Raw genomic sequence first — 14,876 nt, forward strand, 5'->3', positions numbered from 1 at the left:
TGATCAAAATAGAACCTTCCTGACACCTAACCTCCACTTTCAATTTATCTGCATTTCCTTTTCCATCCCTGAGGTCAGGATGGGAAAACTGTTTTTCCATCTACCCAAGATGCACCACTCCACAAATCAAGGAATCGCATCACTTTCCCCATTCTCTTTCCTGAGATACTCTATGGAAAATTTTCTCCCCTGGCTACTTGCAGCCTCTTTTTTTTTTTAAACTGGCCCCTTCCTATTAGCATTTTAAATAAGCTCAAGTCCTCCAGATATTTGACTAAACAATCATACTTTTGTCAAACTCTACCCCCTGTCTGCTGCCTTATCTATGTCCTTCTTTCACTGCTAAACTTTTTGAAAGTCTCTCTCACTCACTGTTTTCTATACTTCACTTCTCATTCAATCCTGAATGAGAGGACCTTCAAATCATTCAATCTGACTTCTACCCCTAAAAACTCCTCTGGAATTAATCTTGCCAAAGTCACTGTGTAGATTAGCAGTCTCTGGCTGCAAGCAACAGAAAATCCAATGCAGACTGAGTTAAATTGCAAGGGAGTTTGAGACTCATGTAATCGGGAAACCAGGAGTAGAACAATGGTCAGTGGGTCCAGGTCTGCACTTCCGTGAGTCAGCTGGGTGCAAAATGGTTGCAGTAGATCTGGGTTTCACATCATATCGCACAATGATATTCAGAAGAGGAAACGTCATCTCTTCTAGTGGTTCTCCTTTGGGAGTATAGAACCATTTCCTAGAAACTCCAGGGAAACTTTTTTTCAAATTACTCCTTAATGTGAATTGTATGTGTTATGCTCACTCCTAAAATAAGGCTTAAGGCCAAGGGAATGCTATGTGATTGCCATACTTATAAGAGTTGAAATTCTACTTAAATCAATGGTTCTCAGCAATTATTTTGTCCCCAGATGGACAAGTGGCAATATCTGGAGTCAGTTTTGATTGTTATGACTGTGACTGTGGTACTGATGGCATTCGGTGGATAGAAGTCAGAGATGCTGTTAAACATCTCATGGTACATAGGACAGCCCCCAACAACAAAGGATGATCTGGCCCAAATGTCAGTAGTATCATTACCCTTCTTTATCATCCCCACATATCATCAGTCACAGAAATACAAATACCTATAGTTCTATAGTTTGTCCATCTCTCTGCTTGCTCAGGGCCACTTTCCTCATTCAGGTCACTACACTTTCCATGTTTTGACTAATCCTTATATTGTTTTACTAGCATCATTTTTCCAACTGGGATGTCAAATTTTGCTGCCATCCAAACCACTTAAAGCTGTGCAGCCTGTATCAGTTCAGGCTTGGCCACATATGAAAGGGAAAGTCTACTACAGGGCAACTTTGTTTTGTTTTGTTTAATGGATACAGTGAGCAGTTGGGCCATTTCTGTCTCTACATGCCATCATTAGCATTTTATCCCAGAACATGCTATAGTTGTCTGAGGTCCACAAGGAGTGGCAAAATGCTGAGGATGGCAAAAGGGAAAAATGGAACAAATACTTTTGATTCTCGATGACATCCCTGAGTGCTAAATGAGTCAACTCCAGAACGATCCTACTTCAGGACTTATTATGTACAAAACTGAGCATTACTTAGTACTTGAGGCACTTAAAGTTTCATTTTCTTCTTGTAACCAAAAGCTTTCTAAATGGAACACCAACCCTAAAATGCATTGTTTTGTTGTTGCTATTGTCGTTGTGTGCTCAGCTATGTCTGACCCTTTGTGACCCCACAGACTGTAGTCCACTAGGCTCCTCTGTCCATGGAATTTCCCAGGCAAGAATACTGGAGTGGGTTGCCATTTCCTTCTCCAGGGGATCTGCCCGACTCAGGGACAGAACCCGTATCTCCTGCATTGGCAGGCGATTTCTTTACCCCTGCACCACCTGGGGGAACTCATTAAGATGAATTGTACTGACTCATCTGTAATGATAATAACATTGCTAGATGGTTCTTAAATCTCAGTTTAAAAACAATAATGATGCTCTCACATTAAGTGCTGAATACATATTATTGCTGTAGGAATATGTCAGATCATCCCTAAATTGTACGCAGTTTCTAAACCCAGTTCCTGGAAAACCTGTGCCAGGCTGCTGTTACAGTGAGTATGACCTTACAGGATACTTCATCCTGAGATTCTAGTTTTCTGTTTTCCAGTCTTTCATACAAATAACATTTTCCCATATATGCCTTGGTTTAAAAGTGTATAAAAACTTGGGGGATAAGTCTCTGGGTCACTACCTTTCTAAAAAGCATACATTGCTTCAAAATAAAAACCTGCTGTGAAAATGATCCATTTTCCACACTCCATTTCCCATCAAAATTCTAATTCATGTTTTTAGCTTGCTTCACATCTTCCTCTGGAGAATAAGAAACATACCGCGTTTGAAAATAACATTGGCTTGTGCAAGAGAAATTCATCATTCATGTTTTCAGGTGTTTTCAGGGTTTTAGGTAAATCCTAAATCATATACTTAAAATATGTCCTCTCCTCTTGGGAAGTATGCATAGCTTGACATGGGAACCTGAAATAGCCTGAAGGTTGTACTTGGCTAAGGAATGATTTGTACACTTTCTTGTTGTTGTTCATCTCTTATTACAGTAGAAAGAAATTATCTGAGTAGATGAGATTATTTTAGGTCTGGGTTCTAAATATATCCTGGATATCATGCAGTCTAACATCATTTTACATGAACCTAAGTCCTAATAGCAGTCAATGCAGGAAGCCCTGAGAATGAAATCTTTATAGTTTCTGGGGTCACACTGCAGTTATGGCGGGGAGGAGGAGAAGAAGAGAGACAGTCAATGAGTTGGACTATCTAAATCAGTATAAACAGGAGCTACAATGGTAGTTATAGGACAACAGTATGAGAAAGAGGAAGACAGATGGAGGCAGTGCTTTCTGTAGAGTTTAAGAAGATGAGGGTTCCAGGCACAGAAGTGTGTGCTTAGGTTCAAATCCAAGCTTCTCCATTTGGTAACTGTATTAGTGTCCACGTAAGGTCAGATATAAATCTAGGCTTCTGTAACAAAAGAATAGTATAATAAGAGTTCTAAAAAAAATCACTTGAAAAAATAAATAAGAGCCAACTTGAAGGAACTTCCAAAGACCAAACTGGGAGAATCTGAACAGAAAGGAGAGAAGGACAAAGGGAGGAAGGGAGAGGAAAAACAGGAAGAAAGAGGGGAAAAGGAGAAAAATCAGGTAAGGAAGAAGAAAGGAAGGAAAGCAGGAAAAAAGATAGCTATAGAAACTCACCACAGTAACAGTTGTTGCAGGCAAGAATCATAATGGGTATTAAAATCAGTAAACAAAAGTATCACCCCACTCCAGTACTCTTGCCTGGAAAATCCCACGGATGGAGGAACCTAGTGGGCTGCAGTCCATGGGGTTGCTAAGAGTCGGATACAATTGAGCGTCTTCACTTTCACTTTTCACTTTCATGCATTGGAGAAGGAAATGGCAACCCACTCCAGTGTTCTTGCCTGGAGAATCCCAGGGACGGGGGAGCCTGGTTGGCTGCCGTCTATGGGGTCGCACAGAGTCGGACATGACTGAAGCGACTTAGCAGCAGCAGCAGCAGCAGCAGCAAACAAAAGTATTATGAGTCACAGATTTGCAGTTTCTTAAAGTATCTTTCCAGATGATATCTATTAATTTCAGGGATGAAAAACTTGTATACAACTTTGGAAGTCACCACCTTAACCATGGCATCAAGGTAGCATCAACAGTGATGAGACACTGTTAAAAGGTGTCTTCTGATAGGATGCACTGAGAAGGGAGAAAAATCCTTTATGTGGTATCCTTGCCAAAAATGAATATACTGAATTATAGGAAAGATTCTGATAAATAAAATTGAGGAACTCATTGAAAGCTTCAAGGTCATAAAGTACAGAGAAAGATGGAGGAAGAGTCTTAGGTTGAATAAGTCTGAGGAGACATGACAGCTAAACGGATCCTGGAGGATCCAAACAGAGGACATTGGTAGGACCACTAATAACATTTGAATGAGGTATGTATGTAGATGAGTTAATAGTACTGTATAAGGGTTTTCTGTGTATGTCAGCAGTTGATAATTATACTACAACTACATTAGATGTAATATATGGTAAAGGGTAGACCTTTAAAAATTATAAATCATTATAATGTACACCCATAATTTTATAAGTTAAGAAAATTGGAGATGTCAAGGGAACACTTCATGCAAGGATGGGACCAATAAAGGACAGAAACAGTAAGGACCTAACAGAAACAGAAGAGAATAAGAAGAGATGGCTACAATATACAGAAGAACTACACAAGAAAAGTCTTGATGGCCTGGATAACCATGATAGTATGGTCACTCACCTATAGCCTGATATCCTAGAGTGTGAAGTCAAGTCGGCCTTAGGAAGCATCACTATGAACAAAGCTAGAGGAGGTGACAGAATTCCAGCTAAGCTATTTCAAATCCTAAAAGATGATGCTGTGAAAGGGCACTCAATATGTCAACACGCTTGGAAAACTCAGCAGTGGTTATAGGACTAGAAAAGGTCAGTTTTCATTCCAATCTCAAAAAAGGGCAATGCTAAAGAATGTTTAAAATACCATACAATTGTGCTCATTTCACATGCTAGTGAGGTTATGCTCAAAATTTTTCAAGCTAGGCTTCCCTGATAGTTCAGTTGGTAAAGGACCTGCCTACGATGCAGGAGACTGTGGTTCAATTCCTGGGTCAGGAAAATCTGCTGGAGAAGGGATAGGCTACTCCAGTATTCTCGGGCTTCCCTTGTGGCTCAGCTGGTAAAGAATCTGCCTGCAATGTGGGAGACCTGGGTTCAATCCCTGGGTTGGGAAGAACCCCTGGAGAAGGGAAAGGCTATCTACTCCAATATTCTGGCCTGAAGAATTCCATGGACTAAATAGTCCATGGAATCAAAGAGTCAGATGCAACTGAGCAACTTTTGCTTTCAGCAGTACATGAGCCAAGAACTTCCAGATATACAAATTGGGTTTAGAAAAGGCAGAGGAACCAGAGACCAAATTGCTAACATTGTTGGATCATAGAGAAAGCAAGAGAATTCCAGGAAAACATCTACTTCAGGTTCATCTACAGTCAAAGCCTTTGACTGTGTGGATCACAACAAACCAGAAAATTCTTAAAGAGATGGGAATATCAGACCACCTCCTGAGAAAATGTATGCAGGCCAGGAAGTAACAGTTAGAATTAGGCATGGAACAACTGACTGGTTCAAAATTAGGAAAGGAATATGACGAGGCTTATATTGTCCCCCTGCATATTTAAATTCTATGCAGAGTGCATCATCCAAAATGCTGGGCTGGATGAATCACAAGCTGGAATCAAGATTTCTGGGAGAAATATCAGCAACCCCAGATATGCAGATGATACCACCCTAATGGCAGAAAGTGAATAGAAATTAAAGAGTCTCTTGATGAGTGTAAAAGAGGAGAATGAAAAAGTTGGACTGAAACTCAATATTCAGAAAACTAAGATCATGACATCCGATTCATCACTTCATGGTAAACAGAAGGGGGAAAATTGAAAGCAATAACAGATTTTATATTCTTGGGATCCAAAAACACTGTGGATGGTGACTGCAGCTATGAAATTAAAAGATACTTGCTCCTTGGAAGAAAAGCTATGACCAACCTAGACAGTATATTAAAACACAGACACATCACTTTGCAAACAAAGGTCCATCTAGTCAAAGCTATTTTTCTGGTATTTATGTATGGATGTGACAGTTGGACCATAAAGAACACTGAGTGCCAATGAATTGATGCTTTTGAACTGTGGTGTTTGAGAAGACTCTTGAGAGTCTCTTCGACAGCAAGGAGATCAAACCAGTCAATCCTACAGGAAGTTAGTCCTGACTATTCATTGGAATAGTCTTCCAGAAAGAATGAAGGGATGGAGCCAAAGCAAAAACAATATCCAGTTGTGGATGGGACTGGCGATAGAAGCAGGATCCGAGGCTGTAAAGAGCAATATTGCATAGGAACCTGGAATGTTAGGTCCATGAATCAAGGCAAATTGGAAGTGGTCAAACAAGAGATGGCAAGGGTGAACATTGACATTCTAGGAATCAGCGAACTAAAATGGACTGGAATGGGTGAATTTAACTCATGACCATTATATCTACTACTGTGGGCAGGAATCCCTCAGAAGAAATGGAGTAGCCATCATGGTCAACAAAAGAGTCTGAAATGCAGTACTTGGATGCAATCTCAGAAACAACAGAATGATCTCTGTTTGTCTCCAAGGCAAACCATTCAATATCACAGTTATCCAAGTCTATGCCCCAACCAGTAACACTGAAGAAACTGAAGTTGAACGGTTTTATGAAGACCTACAAGACCTTGTAGAACTAACACCCCAAAAAGACGTCCTTTTCATTATAGGGGACTGGAATGCAAAAGTAGGAAGTCAAGAAACACCTGGAGTAACAGGCAAATTTGGTCTTGGAATGCAGAATGAAGCAGGGCAAAGACTAATAGAGTTTTGCCAAGAAAATGCACTGGTCATACCAAACACCCTCTTCCAACAACACAAGAGAAGACTCTACACATGGACATCACCAGATGGCCAACACTGAAATCGGATTGATTATATTCTTTGCAGCCAAAGATGGAGAAGCTCCATACAGTCAACAAAAACAAGACCAGGAGCTGACTGTGGCTCAGATCATGAACTCCTTATTGCCAAATTAAGACTCAAATTGAAGAAAGTAAGGAAAACCACTAGACCATTCAAGTATGACCTAAATCAAATCCCTTATGATTATACAGTGGAAGTGAGAAATAGATTTGAGGGCCTAAATCTGATAGATAGAGTGCCTGATGAACTATGGAATGAGGTTCATGACATTGCACAGGAGACAGGGATCAAGACCATCCCCATAGAAAAGAAATGCAAAAAAGCAAAATGGCTGTCTGGGGAGGCCTTACAAATAGCTGTGAAAAGAAGAGAGGCGAAAAGCAAAGGGAAAAAGGAAAGATATAAGCATCTGAATGCAGAGTTCCAAAGAATAGCAAGAAGAGATAAGAAAGCCTTCTTCAGCAATCAATGCAAAGAAATAGAGGAAAACAACAGAATGGGAAAGACTGGAGATCTCTTCAAGAAAATTAGAGATACCAAGGGAACATTTCATGCAAAGATGGGCTCGATAAAGGCCAGAAATGGTATGGACCTAACAGAAGCAGAAGATATTAAGGAGAGGTGGTAAGAATACACAGAAGAACTGTACAAAAAAGATCTTCACAACCCAGATAATCATGATGATGTGATCACTAATCTAGAGCCAGACATCCTGGAATGTGAAGTCAAGTGGGCTTTAGAAACCATTGCTACGAACAAAGCTAGTGGAGGTGATGGAATTCCAGTTGAGCTCTTTCAAATCCTGAAAGATGATGCTGTGAAAGTGCTGCACTCAATATGCCAGCAAATTTGGAAAACTCAGCAGTGGCCACAGGACTGGAAAAAGTCAGTTTTCATTCCAATCCCAAAGAAAGGCAATGCCAAAGAATCCTCAAACTACTGCACAATTTCACTTATCTCACACACTAGCAAAGTAATGCTCAAAATTCTCCAAGCCAGGCTTCAGCAATACGTGAACCGTGAACTTCCTGATGTTCAAGCTGGTTTTAGAAAAGGCAGAGGAACCAGAGATCAAATTGCCAACATCTGCTGGATCATGGAAAAAGCAAGAGAGTTCCAGAAAAACATCTACTTCTGCTTTATTGACTATGCCAAAGCCTTTGACTGTGTGGATCACAATAAACTGTGGAAAATTCTGAGAGAGATGGGAATACCAGATCACCTAACCTGCCTCTTGAGAAATCTGTATGCAGGTCAAGAAGCAACAGTTAGAACTGGATATGGAACAACAGACTGGTTCCAAATAGGAAAAGAAGTACATCAAGGCTGTATATTGTCACCCTGCTTATTTAACTTCTATGCAGAGTACATCATGAGAAATGCTGGGCTGGAAGAAACACAAGCTGGAATCAAGATTGCTGGGAGAAATATCAATAACCTCGGATATGCAGATGACACCACCCTTATGGCAGAAAGTGAAGAGGAACTAACTAAAAAGCCTCTTGATGAAAGTGAAAGAGGAGAGTGAAAAAGTTGGCTTAAAACTCAACATTCAGAAAACGAAGATCATGGCATCTGGTCCCATTACTTCATGGGAAATAGATGGGGAAACAGTAAAAACAGTGTCAGACTTTATTTTTTGGGGCTCCAAAATCACTGCAGATGGTAACTGCAGCCATGAAATTAAAAGACGCTTACTCCTTGGAAGAAAAGTCATGACCAACGTAGATAGCATATTCAAAAGCAGAGACATTACTTTGCCAACTAAGGTCCGTCTAGTCAAGGCTATGGTTTTTCCTGTGGTCATGTATGGATGTGAGAGTTGGACTGTGAAGAAGGCTGAGCACTCAAGAATTGATGCTTTTGAACTGTGGTGTTGGAGAAGACTCTTGAGAGTCCCTTGGACTGCAAGGAGATCCAACCAGTCCATTCTGAAGGAGATCAGCCCTGGGATTCCGTTGGAAGGAATGATGCTAAAGCTGAAACTCCAGTAATTTGGCCACCTCATGCGAAGAGTTGACTCATTGGAAAAGACTCTGATGCTGCGAGGGATTGAGCAGGAGGAGAAGGGGACGACTGAGGATGAGATGGCTAGAGGTCATCAAGGACTCAATGGACATGAGTCTGAGTGAACTCCAGGAGATGGTGATGGACAGGGAGGCCTGGCGTGCTGCAATTCATGGGGTCACAAAGAGTCGGACACGACTGGGCGACTGAACTGAACTGATTCATTGGAAGGACTGATGCTGAAGCTGAAGCTCTAATACTTTGGCCCTGATGCTGGGAATGATTGAAGGCAGGAGGAGAAGGGGTTGACAGAGGATGAGATGGTTGGATGAAATTACTGACTTGATGGACATGAGTTTGAATAAGCCCTAGGAGCTGGTGATGGACAGGGAAGCCTGATGTGCTGCAGGCCTTGGGGTTGCAGTGTCAGATACAACTGAGTGACTGAACTGACTGACTGACACTTCAGTGAAAAAAAGCATAGTGTTGGGCAAATTGAAGGAATTTAATAAATATTTGTTCGATAGATTTTACTAAGCTAGTAACACTGGACTAGGAATTGCCAAGAAATATGGAGTGCCTTCAGAAAACTGACCAGAGTCCCTCTTCTGGGAAGGCATTGGGACTTCTGGGTAGAAAACAGTGGGAATTATTACAGATAGATGCCATTATTAAAAGTTTGATCCTACAAGAGCAGCCATCTTGAGGCTGTTGACAGCAGAGCCAGCGCTGCCCTGATGGAAGGTTTTGTTGGCAGAAATTGCCTTAATAAAGGCAAGAAACTTTTGTTTAAAAAAAAAGACCAAAGCACTTCGTACTATTTGGCAAATTTTTAATGAATCTAAAATTATTTTAAAATTAAAAAATAATACTAATTAACAAGAAACATAAATAAACCAAGCAGGACTCTCAGATACAGAGAAATGGGCAATGAGAGCCCAGTTTCAGATGTTAAAAAAAACAACTGGAATCCCACCAATTGTCTAAACTTCAAACAATACTTCACTAATCAACTCTGCATCTAAATATAGGAATAGAAACTTTTAGCAAGTTACCCTAAAATGGAATCCCTTTTTCTACAACTTCTTTTTCTTTATGTAATTTTATGTGCTTCAGATCTCAGTCATTTATTTTTGGAATGTGCAATCTTGCCTATAATTCTTGGATAGTTAGCATTCTTTCCATTCCCTGTCCTTACTGACTGCCATTTGAGTTCCTTGCCTTGTTATTTGATGCCTACAATTAGAGCTTCATTCCTTTGACTTACGGCAAATTATTCTTGTTAATGAAAGAAGAACATCTCCTTGTATAAGTTATTGAACCTTAATGGCAATCACTCTGAAAAGGAATTTTTGAGTAATAATAATCATCATTTTTTACAGAGGGTGATAGAAATAGCACAAGGATATTGTGTCTCTAAAGTGGAAGATGAGGCAATAAAGAGGAGGAGAAACAAGAATTCAGGACTAGGAGACAAGATAATGGAGCAGAAGGACTTGAGTTCATCTGTTCTCAGGAAAACACTAAAATCCCAACTAATGGCTGAATAATCATCAACAAAAAATATTGGAAACTACCAAAAAGGATAGATATTCTACATTAAAAGACAATGAATAAGCCATGAGACAGTAGGAGGGGCACATTTGTGATACAATCAACCCCATACATACCAGATGGGCAACCCCCAACTAGAAAACAACTATGTTGCAGAGGTTTCTCATAGGAATGAGAGTTCTGAGCCTCATATCAGGATTCCCAGTCTGAGTGTCTGGCGTCAGGAGAAGGAGCTCCCAGAGCATTTGGTTTTGAAGGCCAGTGGGGCTTGATTGCAGGAACTCCACAAGACTCGGGGGAAACAGAAATGTCACTCTTAGAGGGCACACACAAGGTCTCATGTGCACTAGGACCCAGGAAAAAAGAAGTGACTTTGTAACAGCCTGAGCCAGGTTTATCTATTGGTCTTGAAGGATCTCCTGGGAGAGTGGGGGCATCTGTGGCTTACTATGGGGACAAGCACACTGGTAGTAGAAGTACCAGAGAGTATTCATTAATGTAAGTTCTCCTGGAGGCTGCCATTTTGATACCAAGACCTGGCCCCACCCAACAGCCTATAGGCTCCAGTGCTAGAACACCTCAGCCTAACAACCAACAAGGCAGGCACATAGCTCCACCTATCGGGAGACAGGTTGCCTAAAGTCTTCCTGAGCCCACAGCTGCCTCTAAACACACCCTGTGACATATCCCTGAACACAAGGGGTGCAAGACCCAGCTCACCCACAAGTACACAGGTACTAGGTTTTCCCACCAGGAATCCTGCAACAAGTCTCTTAGACCAGCCTCATCCACCAAGGGGCAGACACCAGAAGCAAGAGAAGCTACAATCCTGTAGCCTATGGAATGAAGACAGAAAACACATAAAGGTAAGCAAAACAAGCTAGCAGAGGAATATGTTTCAGACAAAGGAAAGGGTAAAATCCCAGAAGAACAATTAAGTGAAATGTAGACAGGCAAGCTACTCAAAAACAAAATTCAGAGTAATGACAGAAATATGATTCAAAATCTTAGAGAAAAATGGAAGCCCAGAGAAGATACAAGAAAGATATGAAAATATTCTTAGAATTCTTCTTCTAAGATACAAAGAACAAATAGAGTTGAACAATACAACAACCAAAATGAAAAATACACTAGAAGGAATAAGTAGCAGAATAACTGAGGCAGAAGAATGGATACGTGAGCTGGAAGACAGGGTGGTTGAAATAACAGCAGTGGAATAGAATAAAGAAAAAAGAGTGAAATGAAATGAGGACAGTCTCAGAGACTTCTAGGAAAACAGTAAATGAACAAATATTTGCATTATATGGATCTTAGAAGGACAAGAGAGAGAAAAAGGACCCAAGAAAATATTTGAAGAGATAATAGCTGAAAACTTCCCTAACATCGGAAAGGAAATGGTTATCTAAACCTAGGATGTGCAGAAAGTTCCATACAGGATAAACCCAAGGAAGATCAAAATACATACTAACCAAATGACAAAAATTAAAGACAAAGAGAAAATATTAAAAGCAACAAGAGAGAAGAAACAACATACAAACTAGTCCCCATAAGATTATCAGCTGATTTTTCAGCAGTAGTTCTGCAGGCCAGAGGGAATGGCATAATATATTTCAAGTGATGAAAGGAAAAAACCTATAACCAAGAATACTCTACCCAGTAAGGCTCTTATTCAGATCTGATGGACAAGAAAAAGCTAACAGAATGTAGCACCACCAAACCAACTTTTCAACAAATGCTGAAGGAAATTCTCTAAGTGGGAAAGTAAAGGGCACAACTGGAAACAAGAAAATGATGAATGGGAACGCTCACCAGTAAAAGTAAACATAGAGTAAATCCACACACAAATATGACATCAAACCCAGCAATCATGAAAGTACATGCAGGATATTACAAATGCATTTGAAATTAAGAGACCAGTAGCTTAAAGAAATCTTGTATACATATAGACTGCTACATCAAAATCCCATGGTAACCACAAGCCAAAAATCTACAGTAGATATACACACAAAAAAGAAAAAGGAATCCAAAATCACATTAAAGATACTAATCAAATCACAAGAGAAAAGAACAGAAGAGGAGGGAAAGAATAAAGTCTTACAGAAAAAATCCAAAACAATTAACAAAACGGCAATGAGAACACACATGTCAGTAATTACTTTAAATGTAAATAGATTAAATGCTCCAACCAGAGACATAGACCAGCTGAATGGATATAAAAGTAAGATCCATATATATGGTGTCTAAAGGAGACCCACTCAGATCTTGGGACACATACAGATGTAAGTGGCAGAATGAAAAAGGTATTTTATGCAAATGGAAATTGAAAGAAAGCTGGAATAGCAATACATACATTAAACAAAATAGATATAAAAATAAATATTGTTACAAGAGACAAAGAGGGACATTACATAATGACCAAAGGAGCAACCTAAGAAAAAAATAGAACAGTTGTAAATAGACATGCACCCAACATAGGAGCACTTGAATATGTAAGGCAAATATTATTAGACACAAAAAGAGAAAGTACTAATAACACAATAATAGTGGGGCACTTTAAATTTCACTTATATTGATGGAGAGACCATCCAGGCAGAAAATCAACATGGAAACACAGGCCTTAACTGAAACGTTAGATTGTGCATGTGTGCCAAATCGCTTTAGTCTTGTCTGACCCTTTGTGACCCTATGGACTGGAGCCCACCAGGCTCCCCTGTTCATAGGATTCTCCAGGCAAGAATACTGGAGTGAGTTGCCTTGCCCTCCTCCAGGGGATCTTCCTGACCCAGGTATCAAACTCACATTCTTTATGTCTCCTGCATTGGCAGGTGGGTTCTTTACCACTAGTGTCATCTGGGAAGCCCTGAAGCATTAGATCAGATGGACTTAACTGATATTTATAGAGCACTCCATCTGAAAACAACAGAATACACATTCTTCTCAAGTGACATGGAACATTCTCTAGGATAGATAGCATACTGGGCCCCAAAATGAGCCTCAATAAGTTGAAGAAAATTGAAGTAAAAAAAAAAAATTGAAGTCATTATCAAGCATCTTTTCTGACACTATTAGATTAGAAATCAGCTACAAGAAAAAACTATACAAAACACAAACATGTGGAGGATGAACAATATGCTATTAAACAACCAATGGATCACTGAAGAAATCAGAGAAAATAAAAAAATACCTAGAGAAAAATGAAAATGAAAACACAGTGATCCAAAACCAATGGGACACAGAAGAATGAATTCTGAGAGATAAATTTATAGCAATACAATATTACCTAAGGAAACAAGAAAATTCTTAAACAAACATTACACCTAAAGCAACTAGAGAAAAAATAAACAAAACCTGAAGTTAGTAGAAGGAGAGAAATCATGAAGAGTAGAAATATATTAAATAGAAAGAACAGAAAAGATCAATGAACCTAAAAGTTGGTTTTTGAAAACATAAACAAAATTGAAAAACCTTTAGCCAGACTCATCAAGAAAAAAGGGAGAGGCTCAAACCAATAAAATAAGAACTGAAAAAGAAGTTACAACTGATATCACAAAAATACAAAGGATAATAAGAGACTACTACCAGCAACTATACACCAATAAAATGGACAATCTAGGAGAAATAGATGAATTCTTAGAAAGATGCAATCTCCTAAGAGTAAACTAGGAAGAAATAGAAAATATGAAGAGACCAATCACAAGTACTGAAATTGAAACTGTGATTTAAAAATTCCCAACAAACAAAAGTTCAGGACCAGGTGGCTTCACAGGAGATTTCTATCAAGCATTTAGAGAAGAATTAACACCTGTTCTTCTTCTTTGTTTTTTGTTTTTTTTAACACCTGTTCTTCTGAAACTATTTCAAAAATTTGCAGAGGAAGGAATACTCCCAAATTCATTCAACAAGGCCACAATGACCCTGATACCAAAACCAGACAAAGATATCACAGAAAAGAGAACAACAAACCAACATCACTGACGAAGATAGATGCAAAATCCTCAACAAAATATTAGCAAACTGAATCCAACAATATGTTAAAAGGATCACACACCATGATCAGGTGGAATTTATCCCAGGGATGCAAAGATTTTTCAGTATCTGCATATCAATCAGTGTGATACAGCACATTAATAAATGGAAGAATAAAAACCATACGATTATCTCAGTAGATGCAGGAAAAGCTTTCAACAAAATTCTATACTCATTTACAATTTAAAAAAAAATCTTCAGAAAGTGCTCATAGAGGGAAGCTACCTCAACATAGTAAAAGGCCATATATGACAGACCCACAGCTAACATACGCAATGGTGAAAAGCTGCAAGAATTTCCTCTGAGATCAGGAACAAGGATGTCCACTTGGGCCATTTTTATTCAATATAATTTTGGAAGTCCTAGCCATGACAATCAGAAAAGAAAAAGAAATAAAGGAGATTTAAATTGAAAAAAAAAAAGCAAACTGTCACTGTAGAAGACATGATATTATGCATAGAAAATTATAAAGATGCTACTTGTTGTTGCTTAGTCACTAAGTAGTACCTGACTCTTACAACCCCATGGACTGTAGCCCTCCAGGCTCCTCTGTCCATGGGATTTCTACTAGAGTTCATCAATGGATTCAGAAAAGTTGTAGGATATAATATTAACACATAGAAATCTGTTGTATTTCTAAACAATAACAATGAAAGATCAGAAAGAGAAATTA

The sequence above is a fragment of the Capricornis sumatraensis genome, chromosome 14 (genome assembly GCF_032405125.1).
Source record: "Capricornis sumatraensis isolate serow.1 chromosome 14, serow.2, whole genome shotgun sequence".
In the NCBI taxonomy this organism is placed as follows: domain Eukaryota; kingdom Metazoa; phylum Chordata; class Mammalia; order Artiodactyla; family Bovidae; genus Capricornis; species Capricornis sumatraensis.